Raw genomic sequence first — 23,150 nt, 5'->3', positions numbered from 1 at the left:
AGAGGAAAATGTAATTAATATTCATGTACCCCAGGCATATATTCAAACAGTATGTCCTGGTTACTGAATTACTTTCATCTAGGTTGGTAAAGGGGTGCTGTTCTATGATCTCTGAACAATTTTGTTTCATCCACTTTGTTTTGTTGTTGTATTCTATTTTTGTTTGTTTTTCAAGGAATATTTAATAACAAGGTAGATAACATATGCTTATCTAATATTTTTATATCACTGAGGGTAAAGCAAAATGTCCTGTTTACTGGATAAGTATGACCTGCTATATGTGGACACTGCAGTGCAATTTTAAAAGTGCCATAATTATAATTTTAGAACTTCAGAATCTGAATAGGTACCAGTGTTCTCTCCTTTTTTAATATGGGAAAAGAAAATCCTTTGAAGATCATTTGAAGCTTGGACCAAAAATCCCTAGCTGTATTATTAGGATCACCCTGTAGTCTTCAGGATTCAGATACAAGGGAAGCTTCAATTCAACCTTTTAGAGAAGGCATTCCAGCTCTCATGATCTCATCAACCAGGAGAATGTTGGTGGAAATCACAGTGCAGGAGTGAAGAAGCTGTTTCTTTACACAATAGTTATCCCAAATGCTTGCTTCTGATGCTACCATTGGTTCACCAGTGTTCAAGTCCACACCCATAAGCTGACCGGATTCTGAATGTTCTGCTTGAACTTTAGTGTTTCCTGAAGGTCAAAACCAGAGTTCTGAGCAAGAACCTTGGGAATAATGAGCAACGCATCAGCAAATGCTTGAACTCCAAGCTGGGCCCTGCCCTTTCCACTGGGCTTGTATCTAACCAGGGCTTCTGCCATTGCCACTTCCATGGTGCCAGCACCTGGGACTACACAGCCATCATCAATAGCATTTTTAACAGCCCTGAAGCCATCTCGTACTGCATCTTTGATTTGAGTATGTGTGTCCTTTGATCAATAATGTGACAGAGTGAGGATTGTTACATTTCTCAATAAAGGTGAATTTCTCTTCTCCCAATGTATATTCACAGACAAGTCCTGCATGTCCCAAACAATCAGGATTTAGGTCATCAAGAGAATTTAGGACTACCCCACCACAAGCAAGAGTCAGCCTTTCCATGTTTCTCCTTTTAGCTCTGCGCAGAGCTGTTATGCCTTCTTTGGCACGAGCATCTAAGGAAAACGGATCAATTCCCTTTTGATTAATAACAACAAAACCTTTACCTGAATCACCACAGACTTTCTTTTTCAGGTCGATTATTTTTTTTTTAACTCGCTCTTCGATGAATTTCCTTTCAGCTTTCACTAATTTCTCTCTCTCTCTGCACTCTTGTAAAAAAACCCCAGAATTCACTTGTTTTTTCATATTCTAATGACACGTTGCACGTGAGGATGTATGCATCTTCTCTCTTCTTCATATCAGGATGCCGAGCCCCATGGTCAAAAACAAGACCTCTGTTTAAGCTTGTATCTGTTTCAGATTTATGTTTCATCTCCATGATCTCAACCATGAAGAGGTCAATAGGTTCATCTTGTTTTTTAGTGGCCAAAATGGAGTCCACTACAGCCTCTGTTAAGACTTCAGCAAGTTCAGCATGAACTTTAGTACGTAGAGATGTTCTGGCCACTTCTATAAGTGTTTCCCTGTCCATCTCTTTGCTTACTTTGACTTGTTCCAAAAACTGAAGTGCCTTTTCCTTTGCAGTTTCAAATCCTTCTGTAATTATTCTGGGATGAAGACCTTCAGAAATGTAGAGCTCCGCCTGCTTCAGCAGCTCTCCAATGATGAGGACCTTGGAGGTGGTCCCATCACCAGTTATGTCATCCTAGGCTGTTGCTACTTTGGCTATGAAGGAGGCTGTTGGGTGTTGAATTTGCATTTCATGAAGCAGCACATTTCCATCTTTAGCGAGTTTGATGTCTCCAGCACCAGAAACAAGCATCTTCACTGTGTGTTGGGCCCCAAGTTGGTCCTCAGCACGTCCTGCAGTCCCGGGCCGCGCTGATGCTGACCGCCAAAGCCGCCTGGGCTCGGGCCACCTCCACCTTGGGGTTCAGAGTCTTCACGGCTGCCACAGCTGACCCAGCAGAGGAAGATAAGGGGGCGTGGCGTGGCAAAAAGCCCTGAGCTGGTTCAGCGTGGCTGGGAGTTGTTGTATTTTAAAGCAAACCCAAGACATCATATTATTTCACCCATAAAGAAAGTGAAAATGCTTGCCGCTTAGTTGTGTCCGACTCTTAGCATCCCCACGGACTGTACACTGCCAGGCTCTTCTGTCCATGGAACTCTCTTGGCAAGAATACTGGAGTGGGTTGCTACTCCCTTCTCCTGGGATCTTTCTGACACAGAGATTGAAGCTGGGTCTTTAGCATTTCAGGCATATTCTTTACTATCTGAGCCTCCAGGGAAGCCCTTTCACCCCAAAAGTACTTAAATATTCATCTCTGACATATAGACTTAAAAAATTATAACCACAGTACCAGGGTCACACTGAACAAAATCCATAATTATTTCTTAATAATTTTATGTCATATTTAATTTGTGTTCAAATGATAAGGACTTTTAAAAACAAGACCTAAAAAGCACAAGCCACAGGCCAAAAGAGAAAAGATGACAATATCAAAATTCAAGATTTATATTCACAAAGTATATCAAAGGTACATGGGAGGTTAGGAAAATCAACACAGAATTCATATCTAGACTTGCTGTATTCAAAGTGTGTGCAGGTCTATAAGTGATGGACTTGCATCAGAGTATCAATCAATTATGGTCTCTAAGCATACTGCTTAGATTAGCTGAGATGTTTGTGTTTTATAGCAAGACTTTCTTTAAAAAAATTTTTATTGAATTATAGTTGATTTACGATGTGTTAATTTCCGCCTCATAGCAAAGTGGCTCAGTTATACATACATACATACGTGTATGCATGTATTATTTTTCATATTCTTCTCCATTATGGTTTATCACGGGATATTGAATACAGTTCCCTGTGCTATACAATAGGGCCTTGTTTATCCATCTTATATGTAACATTGCAGTTTGCATTTGCTAATCCCAAACTCCCAGTCCTTCCCTCCCTCACCCCCTGCGCCCTTGGCAACCGCAACTCTGTTCTCTATGTCTCGGGTGTGTTTCTGTTTTGTTTTGTAGATGGGTTCACTTGTGGCATATCCTAGAGTCCACACATAAGTGATAACATATGGCATTTGTCTTTCTCTTTCTGACTCACTTCACTGAGTATGATAATCTCTAGGTCTATCCACGTTGCTGCAAATGGCATTATTTCAGGCTTTTCATGACTGAGTAATATTCTGTTGTACATTTGTACCACACTTTCTTTATCCATTCGTCTGTCAATGGACATTTAGGCTGTTTCCATACCTTGACTATAGTAAATACTGCATAGCAAGAATTTTTTGATGAAAGAAGAGTACTTTGATTTTACCAACGTTTCTTAGGTAGGCAGTGGGTCCCCATTTTGAGTGGCGCTGATAGAGACTATTCAAATAATTCCAAATCAAAAAGATAAAGACAGAAAACCCAACAGAAAAATGGGCGAGGGCTATGAATAGGCAATCCTCAGAAGAGAATTCTCGAATGATTGAAGCAGATGTGAAGAGATGCTCCAGCTCACCGATAGTGGGTGAGATGAAAATCAACACAAGGAGTCATCATTCATGCCCATCAGAACGGCAGATTAGAGGTGTGGGTAATGAACGCCAGGTGTGGACAGGCTGTAGGGAGATACAGACTCTGTATACTGCTGAGTGTAGGATTTAACAGGTATAGCTAGTCTGGAAGATATTCTTTATTTTAGCTAAATAGGCACATGTTTTTTGGCTCAGGATTCCACTCCTGGGTTTGTATCCCAGAAGATGCTTCAAACAGTACCCTGAAGGAGAATGTTCACAGAGGTATTGGTTATGGAGGCTAAAAGTTGCCAGTGACCCAGCTGTGCATTCTGAGGGCCTGGGTACCATGCAAATGAATGTTTTCTTCAGAGTAATGGATAAGATGTATTTACAGAACAAGGAGGAGCCTTGAGTCATACGCCAAGCCCAAAAGAGCAGAGACAGAAGGAAATTGATCATGCTGTTCTAGCGATTCTCAAACTTTCATCTTAGGTTCTCTTAAAAAGCTTTGAAGATTCCAAAGAGTTTTTGTCTATATGTGTTATATCTACCTGCATTTATCATACAGAAACTTGAAATTTAAAACAATGTGTGGAGTCATTAAAAAACAAATGTCCGTGTCTGTAAATATTTCATGAAAAACAGTTTCATTTTCCAAAGTAAAAAATACAGTGAGGAGTGACATTGTTTAACATTGTTGCAAATCTTTTGAACACCCCACTGCATAAAAGACAGCTGGATTCTCATATCTGCTTCTGGATTCATTCTGTTGTGGTATAACACATCCTGTAAGCGCTGGGGAACTCCAGTGTACATTCAGGAGAGGGCGAGATGAAAAAGACCAAGAGTATCTTAGTATTGTCATGAAAAGTATGTCAACCGGAACCACACTTTGAGAATTTCTGTATTACAACATCCGTGTCTATGAACAACACATACAGACCCAGATAATTCCACTACGCATTTTACTTTTTAGGCACATTCAAGGCTGTACATCAAATCTATTGGGTCAATGCTTGTGGGGTACAAGAGGGGAGTGGGAGGGGCTTGGGAAAAAATGGGAAATAAGACAAAATGAAGTACATCCACATGAGCTTTACTGAGGGTTGAAATTAAACTCAGGTCTCCATACCCGCACCTGAAGAATAAAAATGATGAAAAACAAAATGAAATAAGAAGACACTCTGCTGTAGCTGCTAAGTGGAGCCTGAGTGGCCAGGGCTCTGTGAGGAGGCAGGGAGGCTGGTGTGTGTGTGTGTGTGTGTGTGTGTGTGTGTGTGTGCGCGCGCGCGTGCATGCATGGGGGTTAGAAGTGATGAGGTCTAATGGGAGCAGAGCCATGAATTCATCTGGACCCAAATCCAGGATATTCAGGGACAAGAGGGAGGAGATGAAGCTTCTGCCACATCCCTCTCCTCTCCCCAAACCCTCCAGGCCCCAGGTGAGGACCCTGGTCCCCTTAGATGAAGTCCTCCTCCTGGTTGGAGGCTGGACCGGTGTGGAGAGGCCTACAGTTGTGCCCACAGCTCACTGCTACGGCAGTACAGACCTGACTGCAGGGCTGAGGGGAGATGCTCTGGGTGACCCCCAAGGCCCTTCCAGACCTCCGGGCCTTGACATCAGGATCGTTTGGTGGCCACAGCTCTGAGCTACGCAGCTCTGAACTCCCACCTCCCGGCCTCTGCCCTGCCAGGTACAGCTCCGCAGGCGGGGGGCACTTTGTACCACGGTGTCAGCTGGGAGCATTGCCCTCCCCGAAGGACCTCCCCGCTTGCCTGAAAGCAGGGCCATGGGCTGCATCCGGTCCCCTTGAGGACATCCAGCCCCCTCCCCCTGCTAGGCACTCAGGAGTAGGAGGAATTCACCTGAAAGTCTCTGGCCAGTGCCAATCGGAGTCCACAGCCGGCCGGCCAGCTCACAGGCGGCTGGCTCTGCAGGTCCCTCCTATTTTAGATGGTAGGTGTCCCGGGGAGGCCTTCTGCGGACGCTCCTTTGTGCTCTGTTCGGCCTCTGCCCTGTCTTCACCAATCGCCCTGTGGGCTCTTTGTCCCTCTGACCAGGTGTCTGCCCACAGGTGTGTCGCCTGACTGCACTGTAGGCGATTGAGATCAGGGACGTTCTTCCGTCCCTTCCTGTGTTCCCAGGGCTGGGCACTCAGGACGGCCTTGGCGTTAAATGAATGAGCAGTAAAGTCCCGTGCAGGAGCGTGGCTGCAAGAGGCCAGAGGTGGGAGATGGGGTGGTTATGAAGGAGGGTGGATACAAAGGAGGGTGGTTACTTCTGGTCACATTCTCGCTTCTACTATGGCCAGGGGCCCTGCCTCTCCTCTCCTCCGCTCCCGTGATAGGCAGCTCTCTTCCTGCCTGTATCCTTTAATCAGAGGTATGTCGCCGTTGTGTGAGTGGTTCAGTCATGTCTGACTCTTTGCGATCCCATGGACTATAGATGACCACGCTTCTTTGTCCACGGAATTCTCCAGGCAAGAATTCTGGAGTGGGTAGCCATTCCCTTCTCCAGGGGATCTTCCCGACCCAGGGATCAAACCCGGGTTTCCCGCATTGCAGGCAGATTCTTTACCACTGAGCCACCGGGGAAGCCCCAAGTATGAAGCATTCCAAACAGGCAGAAAAGTTAGCAGTTGTCATGAATATAATTAACACTCATGGGTCCCAGGCTAGTATTCAGCTGAGGTGGCCCCGTTGTTAAAATATATTCAGACAGGTTGGGAAATGAGCTGTTCTCCTGAGTTCTCAAACTTGCTCCTTCCACCCGCCTCCCAAGATATCTCCACCACCAGCAATTAAAGGGTTAATGTGGGCCCAGCCCAGGGGTGGGGTGTGCAGAGCTGGGTGCCAGGATCCTAGCGGTTCTTACAGATCCCCAACATCTCCCTGGAGTTTCCACTTCTAAGCTTTGTCACAGGCGAACATATTTTCTTATTTATTTCAAATTTTCTTTTAAAGAAATAAAACAACAGGGAATCTGGAAGCTCCTGGTGGGCCCCTCCCCCTCCCATCTCCACCATAATGAATTTGTTGCTTTTCATTCCCTTGCATGTGGTCGTATTTTTGCTATAGAGATAAGTATCCGTCAACAAAATATTGTACTGTTTTGCATAACTTCGAGCTTTATATAAATGCTACCAAGCTGTCCACATCCTTCTGCAACATGCTTTTGCGCCCAATGTTGTTTTGAGAGGGCCCGCGTTGATGCACGTAGCTCTCTGCGTTCTTCCTCACTGCTGAAGTGCCGTCGTGCCATTGGACGTCTAGACTGTGACTTGGAAAATCTACTTCTTTCTTATGAGGATTTGGGTTGTTTCCAATGGTTTGCTTTAGGCAAACTGTGGTAGAATAAACATCCTCGTGCATATCTTTTGGTGCACACGTGCACAGATTTCCGTTGGATGTGGTTCCAGTTATCTGTGGCTGCAAAACAAACCCCCAAATGTAGTGACTTTACACGAACAACCGTTTCATCAGACGCGGTGTGTCAGGAATTCGGGGCAGGGCTGTGGGAGGCACTTCTGTTGCCCGTGCACTGATGGGGGTCACCCATGGGAGCCCTCTGTGTTGGCCTGGATGGTGGTTTGGCGGGGGACGGCTGGACAATGGAGCATCTCTCTGGTCTCTCCAGCGTGGAGGTCTTAGGGTCTTCAGAATACTTCCCTAGTGGCTCAGATTTTCAGGAATGAGTGTCTGGCCAGTAGGGCAGAAGCCGTGTGGCCTCTTGTGTCACCTAGCCTCACCTCCACTGAACTCATTGACTGCCGTGGCCCCGGAGCCACCTAGACTTCAGGGGATGACGCTACCTGTGGGCAAGAGGCATGGCAAGCGATTTTCAGCCATTCAGGGGCAGAGCTACGTGCTGGGGGTCTATGTGCCTTTAACTAACTGCACTGGGCTTTGCCAAGCTACCCTCCCAGGTGGGGGCACAGCCTGGCGTGGGAGTTCCTAGTTCTCTGCATGCTCGTCAAGACTTCCTAGTGTCAGACTTCTTATTTTTTGAGACATGATACCATACTATGGTTTCAATTGATTTCTTTAACTAATCATAGGATAACATGATTAGTAATGACACCGAATACCTCTTCATACGTTTATTAGCCACTCAGGTTTTCTTTTCTCCAAAATGCCTGTTCTTGTCACTTGCATGTTTTTTTGCTTGGGGAGTCTGTTTTCCTCCAATGTATTTGTAGGCATTCTTTTTGGGGGCAGTACCACGCAGCATGTGGAACTTCCCTGACCAGGGGTCGAACCCGTGTCCCCTGTACTGGAAGCATAGAGTCTTAACCATTGGACCACCAGGGAAGGCCTTGTAAGCATTCTTGAGAGTACTTAGATACCAATCATTCGGCAGACACAGGCATGCATATCTCTCTGTGGCTTATCTGCCCGCTTTTAAAAATGTCATTTTTTTGATAGACAACCTTTTCATTGTAATGTAGTTAAATGGGTCATTCTTTTCCTTTACGGCGTGTGCCTTGCGTGTCTCAGCAAGCCAGGCATACTCTGTGCTTACACCTCAATTGCCTGAGCTCTGGCCTGGCTGGATTCTGTCTGTCCCTCCACCAAGCCCGTCTGACCCTCACATCTTCCTTCCTCTCCTCCTGCCACCAACCAGGGTTCCTGGCTTTCCTTAATCAGTCAATCTCTAATTGCTCAGAGGCCAGGAAAGAAACTCAGGCAAGGCTTTACTGGGGCCCCTGCTACAGCAGGGGGGAGTGAGAACAAATAACAGGTTCCCTTCCTTGCTCGCTGAGGGAGGGTGAGCTGGTTCCTCATATGGGGTGAGGATAGGAGTGTGTCCGAGGGTCGGGCCAAAGGAGTGGCTTAGGGAGTTAGTCCATCCCTCTGGTTGGTGCTGAATGCAGGGGGCATGCTCACGGGCAGTAACCTGCTTTTTACTCCTGACCCCCTGTTTTTGCTTCAGGCTCCTCAGAGTAGCAGTTGGTTTTGTTTGCTTGTTTGGTCTTTTTTGTCCATTATTTGCCTGAACTGTGCACACAGCTACTTCTAGTCCATCATAGTTTCTTTGTGATTTGTTGCTGGGAGAGACTTGTGTTCAGGTACAAGCCCTGAAGCAAAGGGTCCCAGGGCCCAGGGCCCAGGGCCCAGTCTGTATCTCCCCAAGTGGGCCCTGAGCACCCTCCCTGCCCATGAAAGTCCCTCCAGGCCCTGTCCCTCTCGGCACTTCCCCGGGGGCTTCCTCTGTCCCTCCTTCCGTGCCCTACTCCCAGGCCCCAGGTGCCTGTTTTAGCTTTTCATTTCCTGCACCTCTGCACTGATCTGCATTTATAAGGAGTTTTAGGCGTGGGGTTTCCCGCTCAGCATTGACTTGCACCCAGGAAAGGTGGTTCCTGAGTCTGAATGCAGAGGCCTAGGGTTCTATGTTCCCCAAATGCCATCAACAGAAACACCAAACTTTTAACAAGGTTCACAAAACACACTGTTAGAACAGTGAAACAAAATTATTTCATACAATATTAAAATAATAGCACAACTTATTAGTAATCACCCTGAGACACACCAGTGAGAAAGGGATATTACACTTAAATAAAAACGCCAAATCACATCCAGCCTCCTTTGACACTGAACTCCGGGATGATTAACTGAACCTTGGCGTTTCTTCTCATTTAGAGGGGAGGTATGCCCCTTTGAGCTTCTGGGGGTAATGCCGGGGCCCTTCTTCACAACTCCCCACCGTGGGGCAGCTCTGGACATTTCTGGCCACGCCAGGAGCAGCTGGCTCCCTGGGTGCAGATGCAGCATCATGCTCTCGCATGATCAGTCACTCCTAGCCCTGTTCCGGGCGCTTAGCCGCATCTGGATCCACACTTTCCTGAGCACTGCACCACGTCCACATCATCTTTGAGGGGAGATGGTGGCCACAGAAGAAGGTGAGGATGTGCTGACCTCTCCTTGGAGGCTGGGGGGCAGGGAGTGAGGGACAGGGTAGCCGCCACTGGGCAGGGATACGGGGGTGGGAAGTGGAGAGTGTTTTCAGAGGTCCATGGAATAACCAGGGGTCAGGGAGAAGCAGACGTTGGTGCTGCTAGGCAGGAAGCGCAGGAGGAGAGAAGCGAGGATGAAGCAGACTCAGCTGGCCCTGCAGGAGGACTTCGAGAAGGGCTGGGCAGGCTGTCAGTGTCCAGAAAGAGGTCTATCCTCCCCGCGTCAAGGCTCTGGTACTTCTGTGCCCATGATGCCTCACCTAAAAAACAGGAGAAGGAAAATGTGATCTCTTCCTAAGGTTTTATGAAAAGTAAGCTCATTTTACTTAAATATGAGTGATTAGAACAATGACCACCAATTTAAATGAGGTGTTTCCCCCCCCCCATTAAAAACAAATACCAATTACTCGAGAGAGATAGATGGGGCAGGTTATGTTCCTTATTTGATAGATGGGGAAACTGAGCCTCAGGGACTCGAGGGCGCCCTTCAGGGAGACTGGAAGCCGTTCTCGGGGCTGGCCTGGGGAACTTTCCCACGAGGCAGGGTGGGAAAGCATTCTTGCCCGAAGTGGATGCCAAGCAGGGGTGAGTTTCCATGTGACTCCTGCCGTGATAACACAGTGTGACACCCGGCTTCTGGCAGCAGAAAAGCTGAGAGCAGAGGGAGGGGCTGCAAGCCAGTTGGTTCCCAGCAAGGCTGGCTGTTTCCATTCCCCAATCTCCACAGGAAGGATGAGGCTGGCCTTGAGATGGCAGAGCTGGGGAGGGGAGACACCCACATCCTCCCAGCTCAAGGGGCTTCCCCTGACACCCCCTTCCCATCGCCATCTTCCCCCTGCAGCAGGGGGGTGGTGGTCATCTGATGCAGTTACTCCCACAGGCTATTCAGACGGCAGAGAGGCTCTTCCCACGGGATCTGAGATTTAAAAGTGGGTTGGATGAGGGCAGTGCTCACCCTGAAGAATGAACTGGGAACTGTGGAATTTCAGGCAGCAGCAGGAGGCCTAAAGGGCAGGGGGTGAGGTGAGATTGGGGATGGGTTTCTGGTTACCTGTCAACATCATTCAAATTCCTGATTCCTGCCCTCCTGGCAGACACCAGGGGGAAAATGAGCTATTATTAATAGCTTCCGGCACCAGCTCATTTTCTGCAGCCGCCTATACCAACACATTCACCCGTTTATTATTTTTTTCATTCTACATCCATCCATCCATCCTCTCACCTGTCTGTTCAATCCGTGTTCTTTGAGGGGCAGCCTGAGTTTGCAGTCCCCGGGCCCCGCACTTACAGGTTGGATGCCCTTGTGTAGATCACTGCACTTCTCTGTCCTCAATTTCTGCGAGTGTACACAAGAATGATAATTGTACCTACCTCATAGCACCTTCTGCGAGACTCAAGTGAAATGCAAACCCAGCACACACACACACATTATTTCATGTGTTACCTGGAGAAGGAAATGGCAACCCCCTCCAGTATTCTTGCCTGGAGAACCCCATGGACGGAGGAGCCTGGTAGGCTGCAGTCCATGGGGTCGCAAAGAGTCGGACAGGACTGAGTGACTTCACTTTCACTTTAGCATTTTTTTAAAAAATCGTTTTTCAATTCACTCATTTATTCAATTTCTCTATTTACTCATTCGTTTATTCATAATCACTGCCCTAGTCGCAGGAAATGAACTTGATTTTCTTCTTAGTTTTTCTTTTTCATAGCTTCTCATTTCTGCCCTTTGGTTGGAGGATGGGGGCTCTTCTCAGAAAACAGATCCTAGAAGCTGATCCTGGACACTAGGTGTTTTTGTTTTTAATTTATCAAAGCATAATTGATTCACAATGCTGTGTTAGTTTCTGCTGTAAAACTGAGTAATTCAGTTAATACACACACACACATTCTTTTTCATATTCCTCTCCATCAATGATATTCCATGTACTATACGGTAGGACCTTGTTGCTTAGCCATCCTATATATTGGATATTGGAAGTCATATTTTAAGAGAGACCAGAAGAGGGGAGGACCCTCCCAGCAAACTCCCAGAGTCCTTCCCATCAGCCTTACTTGCTGATCAGCTTGAGGCTTCTCCTGGGTTCCCACCTTGTCCAGTCCTTTCCAATGGACAGAGATCTGAAGGCAAGAAGGACCAGAGAGGGAGCCTCTTCTCTTTTCCTAGACCTTCTCTGATTTAATATTCCTTATAGCCGTTAGAAGTATAGGACTATTTCCATTTTGTGATAAGAAAACCGAAGCTCAGAGAGGTGAAAAGACTTGCCCCAGGTGGCGCAGCAAACAAATAGCAGAGTTGGGACGCTCACCTGGGCTTAGCAGGTTGCAAACTCAATGCCCTCCCTTAACCGCAAAGCCCTAAATTCTCCAGTTGGAGGACAGGTGCTCAGAGTTCAGTGTCTTGGCTGTGGCTCCTCTATTTTCACCCTGTCAACCCCTCAGTTCCCTGGCTGCTGAGTCTACACATCCCCCTTGACTGGCCCTCGCCTGAAGTCCCACGAGCTGCTGGAAATCTGCAACAGTTTCAACTGGAGTGGGAGGGCACCTGACTCTGGACACTCCTGGGAGAGCGAGGGCGCTGTGGTTCTCACCAGGGGGGTGAGGGCGGCCGGCTGGACTGGGACGCCAGCTCAGGGTCTGGAGACGTGGTCTCCCTGTTTCCCCGGCCAGTCCAGGGTGTGAGGACCTTCTCCCAACCTCCCGACTGTAGCAAACACAGATACAGAGTCTGCCCTGTCCTTGCCAGAGTGGAACCTGGCCTCAGGCCCGGGCAGATCCACGACTCTGGGAGCTCAGGACTCACTCTCTCATCATCCTCCAGCCTGGGGCAGCATCTCTGTGTCAGCTCAACTCAGTTCCACCCATTCCACTTGTATTTCTGGAGCTCCACTCACACGCCAGCCCTCTGCCAGGTACAGATGCCATCTGGCCCTCGGGGGATTGACTTCATCTCTGTGCCCACAGGAGGCCCCAGCTTATCCACTGTGTGGCCAAGAGCAGGGCTGCCCAAGGGGCGGCTGTCCAGAGAGTTGCAGGGAGCACCAAGTGGAGCGTCCAGGACGAGGTCGGGCTTGCCTCATTCACTGCACGGGGCATTTCAGCGCCCACGGCTGCAAGGTGACAGGCTGGGGGTGCAGTGGGGTTGAGGCTCTGCCTCCAGGCTGGAAGATTGAAGCTGGGGTCACAGACAACTCCATGGCAACGAGTAAAAAGCCACCCCCAACATGCGCGCATGCGCACACACACACGCCTCTGCATGCATCTTGCTTCCAAAATAATCTGCTTCAGTGTGACAACAAATATGGCACCAACACCCCAAATACCCATCATTAGGAGAGTGAGTGATACCATGCACATGATGGAATACTACCAAGCAGTCAAAAAGAACAAACTATTGCTACATAGAGCATCAGGAGGGAATCTCACAGCCATCACCATGGGCCACAGCCCAGATACACGCACCCGCTGTTCTGATTCTATATATACAAATTCGAGAACAGATAACCAGGATGTGATGATGGAGGTGGGAAGAGTGGGTGTCTTTGAGGGCGATGTCTGAACTGGGAAGGCACATGATGGGGAACTTTCTGGCTACTTGGGTGTAATCGTATGAAAAACACTGTGTACTTCACAGTATGCACGTTAATGTAAACTGTTCTTCTTCAGTCATTAACTCGTGTCCATCTCTTTGTGACCCCATGGACTGCAGCATGCAGTCCTTCACTATTTCCCGAGTTTGCTCAGACTCATGTCCATTAAATCAATGATGCCATCCAACCATCTCTTCCTCTATTGCCCTTTTCTCCTCCTGCTCTCAATTTTTCCAAGCATCAAGGTCGTTTCCAATGAATTGGCTCTTCCCATCAGGTGGCCAATGTATTGGAGCTTCAGCTTCAGCATCAGTCCTTCCAGTGGATATTCAGGATTGATTTCCTTTAGGATTGGCTGGTTTGATCTCCTAGGTAACGTATGCTATTATATCTTAATTAAAAAGCAAAAACACCCACCCCCACCCCTGCCAAGCAACCTAGTAGAAAGTGACAGTGGATCCTTGCTATTTCAGCTTCTCAGAATCCCTGTTCTAATCACCAGGCCTGCAATGTTCTTTGGGGAACACCTACCCCACCCCCACCCCCAGTGGGCTCAACCTCGCGCAGCCACGTGACTGTTTGTTGCCAACTGGACAGCCCCTCTTGGAATGTGCGTTTGGGGCGGAGGAAGGAGAAAGACCCAATGGTAGGAGTTCTCTGGCTGCAGAGACTGTCAGGTGGTCCTGCTCTTGGACACCCGTGGAGGCTGCAGGTGGGTCTGCTGGACACCCAGCCTTCTCTCCGTCCCGGGGGCCCCAGGATCTTCCAACCAGCTATACATGGTGGAGGCCAGTCTTAGAGAACTTGTCCCAGTGGTACCTGCACCAGCTTTACAGAAGCACCAAGCCTCGGGGGCCTGGGATAAAGATGGGGCCCCAACTCGGTTCTGTAGCCTTTGGGTCACTGTTCACTGAGGAAGGGAATCAGGGCCCTTCTGAGATGCTCACCCAGGATCTCACCTAACCTTCAAGGGTCTACAGCATGAGTGAGAAAGAAGTCTTTGCTATTGAAAAGGCCCCTGTGGGGCCCTGGGCGTGGAAGCCTTCCTGTATCCCAGTTTCTTATGTACAAGGAACAGACCCCAGACTTCATCACAGTCCCTGAGTCACGAAGGGCATGTTAGGACAGTTACTAATCAGGGAAGGGATGCAGGGACATGGGAAGAACAGCCGAGAAGAGAGTGCAACCTGGGGACTGGATCCTGGCTCTTCCTCGAGGAACACTCGTAACAATAACTTTGAGCTCTCTTACAAAGCTAAAACCCCTGACAAAAGGAAGATGTTGGCATTCTCCATTCCAGAGAGAAGGCCACAGTTTGAGAGCCTCAAGAACCACGGAAGCTTATCAGGAGAGCACATGAGGTCTCCAGATGAAAGAAGTGCAGGCCCTGTACACACCCTGATCCTTATTAGCACCTCTGCCCTTGAACCATTTCTATAAAACTCCTCACCAAATCCTCCCAGGGCTGGGATATAGTTTTTGAGGGTACAAGTCCACTGTGTCTGCTTTTGCCCGGCAAAGCAATGAAGGTCTTCTTTTCTGCTTTACCCCAAACTCTGCCTCTGAGATTCAATTCAGCACTGATGCACAGAGGCCAAGTTTCCGGCTTCACTGTTACAAGCATCTTAGATCTGTGGGTGGTTTGCTACATGGCTGGTCTGACTGTGCCAACAGCCACAACTTGGGATCTCCAGCCCAGACCTCTTTTCTGGATCCCACGGCAATTCCCAAAAGAGCATCTCCATGTTGAGGCCCTCCTGCTCTCCTCCTTTGGCCTGCACTTCAAGCGCTGCTCAGCCATCCAGGTGAAGGACACATAGCCGCCCTTCCTTTTCAGCCAGAATCCTTGCACCATCCTCACACCTCCGACCTCCTCAACCCTGCTGGCCTGTCCCGCCTAAGGCAATGTGGGTCCCGAGCAGCCCTGGCCCCCTTCCACTCTCAATCCTCACTATCCGGCCCCCTCATACCTACCGTCTCTCATTTCAACGGCTGCCACTTCTCTCGGCCCAGCTCATTGCCCACATCCACACTCTTCCTCTCAGCCAGAGCGGGCTTTGGAAAATTAAAATCTAATTATGCCCCTGCCTGTCTAGTTCCCCTCAGAGGGCACCCTTTGCTTCCAAGGTCCTCTTGGCTCATGCAGGTGTCTCCAGCCACCCTCGGGCCACATAGGTCCTCTTTTGGTTCTGTCTCCTGGCCCAGGAGCACCCATATGAACTGTGTCATTTATATTTGGATGTTTTGAAATCTGGGGCCTTGCCAGCCCTAGAAGGACTGCCCCTCTCAGGATAATTCCGAAGGATGGTAAACAAAAGCAAGTGTACTTTTCAGATACAAGCCAACAATCTTCTATGGGCCACTGTTCTCCCACCTTGATCACCCCAGGGCCAGGTACCAGGGAACCAGGGCCAGCTCCTGTGCCCCGAGCCCACTGAAAGCGTTCAAACTAGCCAGTCCTAAGTCTGCTGACCCTGCCCCATCCCTTCCACTGCATGGAAACCACAGTCGAGATTCTTGTTCACATTCTCCCCTGTTCCCGCTGTGTCCTGACCAAAAGCAGCGGTCCTGGGACACAAGGTACCCACTGCCTTGGGATCTGTGAGTATAACCTGTTATTTTCAATCTACTGGCCTTCCCACACTGAAATCCTAATAAAAGCCGATCCAGAACAGCATGCTTGCCCCTCTGCTCCTGGGCAGCTCCTTCACATCCTCCAGCCTGTCTTAGGTGTCCTGCCTCTGCGGGCCCCTCCTGCTCTTTCCCCTGAGGCCTCCTACTCCAACACACTGTACTATCATTGGTGGTTTCTTCTCCTTCTTCTTTAAAAATATTTATTTATTTGGCCATGCTGGGTCTTAGTTGCAGCACATGGGATCTTCAATTTCCATTGCAGCATGCGGGATCTTTAATTGTAGTATGCAGATGCTTAGTGGGGCATGTGGGATCTACTTCCCTGCCCAGGGATTGAACCTGGGCCCCTTGCATTGGGAGTGCACAGTCTTAGCCACTGGATCGCGAGGGAAGTCCCTCATTGGTGTTTTCAAAGCTGTCTTCCCAGAGTGGCTCTAACCTCCTGTGGAACAGCAATGACTGTCTTCTAGCATATATGTCTTCCTGGCATATAGTAAGTGCTCAATAAATATCAGCATTTGAATGGCTGAATGAACAAGTAGGTGCTGCTCATAAGCTGCCTTATTACAGAGCTCAGCTACCCTTCCAGCCAAGAAGGGACAGGAATAAAACTGCCTGCAAAGTCTTTGCCACTTTCCTCACTGAGAGCATGGGTCAATTTCCCCTCCCCTTGGACATGGGCTGTCTCTGACCCACAGAAGGTACCGGAAGTGACATCGCAGCTCTAAGCCCAGTCTTAGTCCCTAAGAGGTCTGCCAACTCTTCTTCTCCATCTTGAAACATTCCTCCTTGGAACCCAGCAGCCACATGGAGCATCCCGTAAGTACAAATGACATGCTCAGCTTACAGCGCAAGCTGGGTTCCCCGAGGAACCTGCCTGCCATGTGAGTGAAACCAAGGAGGGCCCTGTGGAGCTCCTGGGCATTAAAGCCTTTTGATCCCCCATTTCTTTTAGGTGAGACCCCCGGCCTCCATGACCTTCCCTGAGTTCCAAAGGGCAGATGTGAACAGTTGCTAAGCAAGGGAGAAGCACCCAAGAAACCACCTGAAGCAAGATTAAAGGGACCAGAGAAGCTCACCAAGATTAGGAAGCTGACCACCTGAGACCCTCTGCTGTTGCTAAGTCGTGTCCGACTCTGCCAGCCCATGGGCTGCAGCACGCCAGGCTCTCTGTCCTTCACTGTATCCCAGAGTTTGCTCAAGCTCATGTCCATCGAGTCAATGATGCCATCCAACCATCTCATCCTCTGTCGCCCCCTTCTCCTCCTGCCCTCAATCTTTCCCAGCATCAGGGTCTTTTCCAATGAGTCGAATTTTCACATCAGGTGGACAAAGTATTGGAGCTTCATCTTCAGCATTAGTCCTTATAATGAATATTCAGGGTTGATTTCCTTTAGGATTGACTGGTTGGATCTCCTTGCAGTCCAAGGGACTCTCAAGAGTCTTCTTTAACACCACAGTTTGAAAGCATCAATTTCTTCAGGGCTCAGCATTCTTTATGGTCCAACTCTCACATCCATACATAACTACTAGAAAAACCATAGCTTGGATTATACAGACCTGAGACTCTGCTCACACCCTGATCTTGTCAGCAATCCCACCCCTGAAGTACTGTTATAAAAGTTAAAGTGTTAGTTGCTCAGTCATGTCCAACTCTTTGCAACCCCATGTACTGTAGACTGCCAGGCTCCTCTGTTCATGGAATTTTCCAGGCAAGAACACTGAAGTAGGTAGCCATTCCCTTTTCCAGGGGATCTTCCTGATCCAGGGATTGAACCTGGGTCTCCTGCACTGCAGGCAGATTCTTTACCATCTGAGCCACCAAGGAAGCCCCAATTGTTATAAAACTCCTCATCAAATCCTCCTGGATTGGGACACAGAGTTTTTGAAGGCAGAAGCCAGCTGTGTCCCCCTTTGCCTGGCAAAGCAATCAAGCTATTCTTTTCTACTTCACCCAAAATGGAGATTTGATTTGGCACTGGTGTACAGAGAAGCTGAGCCTTCGGCATCATGAGTGGGGCCATTCCGGACCTTTCAGCTCAGAAACCAGCTGAAGCAGGCGCACAACACCCCCCCCCCACCCCGCCCCCCGTATGCTGCAAGGAGCAAGACTTCTTATCAAGCGCTGCCAAAGTTCCTGGCCCACATACATCATGAGCAAATAAAATAGCTGCTGTTCCAGCCACTCAGCTCTGTGGTAGAGGGTTAGGCAGTGATGGCCCCAGGGGGGGAAAGATCCCACTGCATGTCAGGTCATGGTTTCGAACCATTTATGAAGCTCAGAACAGCCCTGCCAGGAAGGTACGATCCCCATTGTGCAGAAGGAGACGAAGGACCAGGGATGAGATCATTTGTTAATGTCACAAAGGTGGAGAAAGTGACAGCAGGATTTTGTCTGGATTCTTCCTTCCATCCACAGCCCTCCATGTGGAAGAGAAATGACTTGAGACTCGATGGATGGACCTAGGGGTGGGCTTGGGGCTAGAACCCAAGAGCCTCCTTGGTGGGCAGAGGAGGGGAGGCAGTGCTGAGGAGATACCCCATGACCAGCCAACCCCACATGGCCCCAACACTGGATGGCATGAATGCCTGGCTGCGGGCCTGGGTGTGAAATCACATTTTCTCCACCAGGCCGATGCTTGGTTGCAGGGTACCCCTGGCCTCACATTGCCCTGCTGGCCTCGGCTTTGCCTGGGAACAGATGCTGTCAGCAGCGAGGGGACACCCCGAGGCCTGGCTACGCTTGTCGGGAGGCATTAGAGGGAAGCTTTGAAGTGGGGACCTGCGGGCCTCGCTCACAGTCTCTTTGCAGGACTTTCCCAATCCTTTCCTTCCCACGGGGGTGGGGGCATCCAGGGCCAGCGTGGGCACACTCGGCTCTGAGGTTTTCCTCTTGGGCACTTGGCTGCCTGGCTCCCTCAGTCCTGGTAGAATGTTTGAGGGCTTGGCTGGGCATCACCACCATAGGCTGCCGGCCAGCACCAGTGTCTCCTCCATCTCTGACCACAACAACAGTAATAGGTGTGGACTGTCAGACGTGGCCCCAGCGGAGAAGACAGAAAAGCTGGACGATGAATTACGGTGTGGATTTGGGATCTGAACTCAAGTAGGCTGCTCCTGAGGATGCTGTTCTATCTCAGGTATTATTGTGCTAAATAGGCACCTGGTACTTACTTTCAAGGTAAAGACCAGAGGGATTATAGAATTTATAGTTACATATCTCTTTCCTTTTCGCTTATTCGTTATTTGCTATTCGTTACTATTGAAACAAGCCAAACCTTGATAGCATACCTAAAGCTATTAGAATAACACAGAATGTGCAAAGGAAAAAATTGCTGATTCACAGATTGGATTCCAGACTCCAGAGAGGTTAGTTAAGCCGCCCAGGATCACACAGCAGAAGGAGCAGAACTGGGGTTTGCATCTTATAGTCTTGCCCCCTGCCTTAGGCGTGCACAAAGCGATCTGCTTCGGTTCGACCCCTCCCTCAGGGTTCTCATCCGCCTCAGTGGCCCCTATTACCTCCCTCCTGGGGTATGTCCAGCTCACCTGTGAACTCACGGAGCACCGCGCAGCCCTTGGTACTTGCTGGGCCCTCGGCACTACTTTCTGAAATGAACGGGGCCCACGGAGGACGGAAGCAGAGGCACAGAGAGGCCAGGGGCTCATCTCAGGTCATCGCAGCACAGGGACCAGATCCCATGGAGGACCCTGGAGGCCAGAGCAACACTCTTACACCTTGGATAAAATCCAGGGGAGGGGTCAGCGGTTCGGTCAGCAAAGGTCTTGTGTGTTCAGAGAGTACCAGCTGGGTAGGGCTCTGGCAGGCAGATGGGTGGGGAGGCTGGTGCCAGAGGCCTGGAAGTAGAGGGGCTTCGGGAGCCCAGAGGAGGGCGGGGAGAATGGAATGGCCCCTTTATCCTCTTTTTTTTTCCCACCTTGGCCTTGGGGCTAAGGTTGGCAGATAACATACAGAGTACCCAGTTAAATCTGAATTTCAAACAAGCAACAAACACTTTTAGTGTATATGTATATCCCAAATATTACATGGAATAGAATTATACTAAAAATGTCCTCATTGCTTACCTGCAGCTAAGATTAAACTGGGTGTCTTATATTTTATTTGCTAAACCTGGCAGCCCTGCCTGCAGCTGACGGCCCGGGCTGGTGAACGGGCATCCGGGCGGGGCAGGGCCTGGGTTGTCCGCTGGCCGTGGTGTCCCACTTCCTTGGCTATGTGACCTCAGGCAGATCCTCTCCCTGAATCCTCACTGCACAAGAGAAGTCTGACCCAGACCCTGGCCTGGGCTCCAGCCCCTTCCTTCCTACACTCACCTGACTTGCTTTTCTTCACCCTTCACGGCAAGCATCACTCTTTGCAGTCAACTGTGTCTATTTCGTCGTGCTGTTTCACTGCCCTCCCCCGACTGAAAGCACCATGAAGACAGGGCTTAGATTCGTATCTGCATCTTTCATTCATCTGTGCACATGTGTGCCCTCAGAGCGCATAGTAGGGCTCATACGCACTGTCAACAGAAGCAGCGAGGAAACAGAGAAAGGCAGAGGCGCTTGTCAGCAATCGCACACCGCAGCTGGGGGTGTCGGAGCCCTGGGGACACATGCTGATGATTTAAACTGTGCTTGAAGATTTCCACATCTGACGCTGGAGGAGAGAGCTTCCCGTCTCAGTGGCAGGGTGGTGGGGGATGCGGGGGAAGGCCCGGCAGGATGCTCTCCAGTCCCTCCCAACTCCCCACTCTGGGAGCATCTGCAACTGATTGGCCAGCCGATGGCTGACCCCCAACCTCCTAGACGGTGGGAAGGAAGAGGGGAGCTGAGGGGCTTCGCGGGAAGCTTTGCCTGGGGCTGTCTAGACAGCAGCCGTCTGTGTGGACCCAGCAGCCTCAGCAGCAGTGGGAGAGCCAGGCGGCCCTGCCGGGGAAACAGCCTCCGTGGGGCTGTCACCCGAGGACTGATGGCAGGAAGGCGAGTCAGGATATTGCCAAAGCCTGTCTTCTTCCCTCCTCCCAGGTCTCCTGAGGCACCCCTGGAGGTCCAGTGGGTGATGAACTGCACTCCTCAACCCTGGGAGGAAGCACTGGCCTGAGCACACCCATCATACAGCATCCTTGTCTTGAGGTGCGGGGGGTCGGGGGTGGAGGGGGGGGTTGCCTGGCCTGGGCTGTGGATCTGCCCACACACCGCACTCAGACCAGCTACAGAAAAAGTGAACCGTTTCCCTGCTGGCTGGTACAGTGCCTTTGTCTACAATAGCGATCCCTTGAGTCACTGAGCGGCCTTGTCAGCGGCCACTGCAGGGGAGTCACAGACCTGGAGGGCTCTGTGGCTGCCGGGGGGGCTGAGGGCCAGGCTGGCTTGCAGGGATGCGGGCTCTCCCCGTGGAGCCGGCGGGAGGTCGGGCAGCCTGAATGCTGGGTCATCCACGAGGTCCAGAGCAGGCTCTCCCGTGTGCAGGTGTGCTGACCAGCTGGTCTCTGATGGCTCTTGGCCTGATGAAGACAGCGGTAGAGGCTTCAGACGTGGGCTCCAGAGTCAGATTGGTGCTCAGATCTGGGCGCTCTTTGGCGATAGCTGCAGTCAAACCGAGCCTGGGCAGCCGGCGAAGGGAACAGCAGATGATGGGGAGCGATCTGGTTGTAAGTTGCATCACTTGGGAAGCACTCTAGCTAGTAGGCAGAGTGCATGTGGCAGATAGAAGGGAAAATACCTTAAAACCTTACGTGGGTATTTTCACTTAGCAGCCCCAGGTGTTACATACCCTGACTATCACAACTGCCATGACTAGGCTTTTCGGTGGAGGCCGTGGGCAGTGTCCAGGGTATAGCGGTGCCCAGTGAGTACCGACCAGCCTGAGGGCAGGCAGGTCCCCGCTCTGGCACATCCCTGGGGCCCAGCAGTAGCTCAAGAGGCCTCTGGGAGTCCAGGAGTGAACTGTGGACCCCAGTTCCCAGCATCGGGTTCTGGCAGAGGAGCTAGCAGGGCCTGGACCCCCTTGATCCCCCAAACCCTCTAATGGGGGCCTGGCTCCTGTCCCATCTGTGTCCCATGTGCAGGAGGGGACAACGGCCAGTCTGAGCTTCCTGGCTGACAGCCCCCTCCCTGGACTGCTGTCCTGGTGATTTCCTGGACCCACCCCTTATGCCCCAGCTCCCAGCTTGGGAAGAGGCAGCTCTGAGGTACAGTCTTGGGGCTCAGGTTCATGACCTTAGGAAAGTGACAATGTTTTGGAACCTTGGTTTCCCCACCTGGAAAGGAGATGGATCCAAACCACAGGAACAGCCTCTCAGGATGGTTTTAGGATCAGAGCTGAAGCTGACTCTGAGCAAGAGCTCCATCAGAGCACACAGTGGTGTCCAAGGTTCCCTCTGCGGGTCTTGGCATGACTTCATCCCTCCCTAGGGTACAGTCTCAGGTTCCGAAGTGGTCTGCATGGCCCGGCCTGACATACCCAGGGGCCCCTCCACTCTCTTCTCTCCAGGCTCCCTCATGCTAGCTCTGCTCCGGCCACCCAGGTCCCCTCCTTGCTGGTCTTCAAATCCACTTCAAACCCACTCCTCTGCCTCAGGACCTTTGCACATGCTCTTCCCTCTGCCTGGAACTCCCACCTCCCAGATCCCCCATTCCCCCCACCCCCTTCAGTCCTCTGCCCTCCTGATGCTACGTGCCCACCCGCCTCATGCCCTTGCCCCTAACTGTGTGCGGTTCCCTGTGCTCACTCGTCCTCTGGGGCATGTGTCTGCCTCACCTGTCCCCCAGGAAGGGGGAGCCACAGCACTCAGCAGGTGTGAGGGACACAGAGGCTCACCCATGTAGCAGGAGGAGGTGGCAGCCCCAGGGTCCCCGGGAAGCTGGGCAGGCCTGCACCCCAGTGTGAAGCCTGCTGAGGAAGCCAGTGCTCTGACCCAGGGCTCTGGAAGGAAGAGGTTGGCTGTGAATCTGGAACCCTCAGAGTCGGGGCCAGGTGCAACAGGCCATGCTGAGCATGCCGCTCAGCGGTGCCCGGAGCCTGGGGACGGGGTGGGGGGCGCGACTGGGGAGCAGAGACCAGCAATGGGAGAGCGTGCGATGCAGGACTGGGCCAGGGCTTCCTTGCCCTGCAGGCCGCCTTTCCAGCCTGCTGCCCGCCCTGGGGCATCTGGCCTGAAGCACCGCCACCTTCATCCGGCCTGCGGCTGCCGGCAGGACCAGAGGCCCTGAGCACTGCTTGCCAAGGTCACTGCCTTCTGTGGTCACTGTGACCTGGGCCCCATGGCCCAGCTTTCCCTGCCCACCTCCCTCCCCCTGCCATCGGCTCAAGGACCAAATAACATGTGGGTGGGGTGGGGGGGGATTAGGG

General features: G+C 50.7%; 1 pseudogene; it reads right to left on the bottom strand.

Annotated features, from left to right (window-relative positions):
* Nucleotides 1-201: 201 nt before the first annotated feature.
* Nucleotides 202-22,302, bottom strand: LOC136164216 (T-complex protein 1 subunit zeta-like; annotated as a pseudogene).
* Nucleotides 22,303-23,150: the final 848 nt, after the last annotated feature.

This window comes from Muntiacus reevesi, chromosome 3, assembly GCF_963930625.1.
Source record: "Muntiacus reevesi chromosome 3, mMunRee1.1, whole genome shotgun sequence".
NCBI classification, from domain to species: Eukaryota; Metazoa; Chordata; class Mammalia; order Artiodactyla; family Cervidae; genus Muntiacus; species Muntiacus reevesi.
This window is presented reverse-complemented; position numbering and strand designations above follow the sequence as displayed.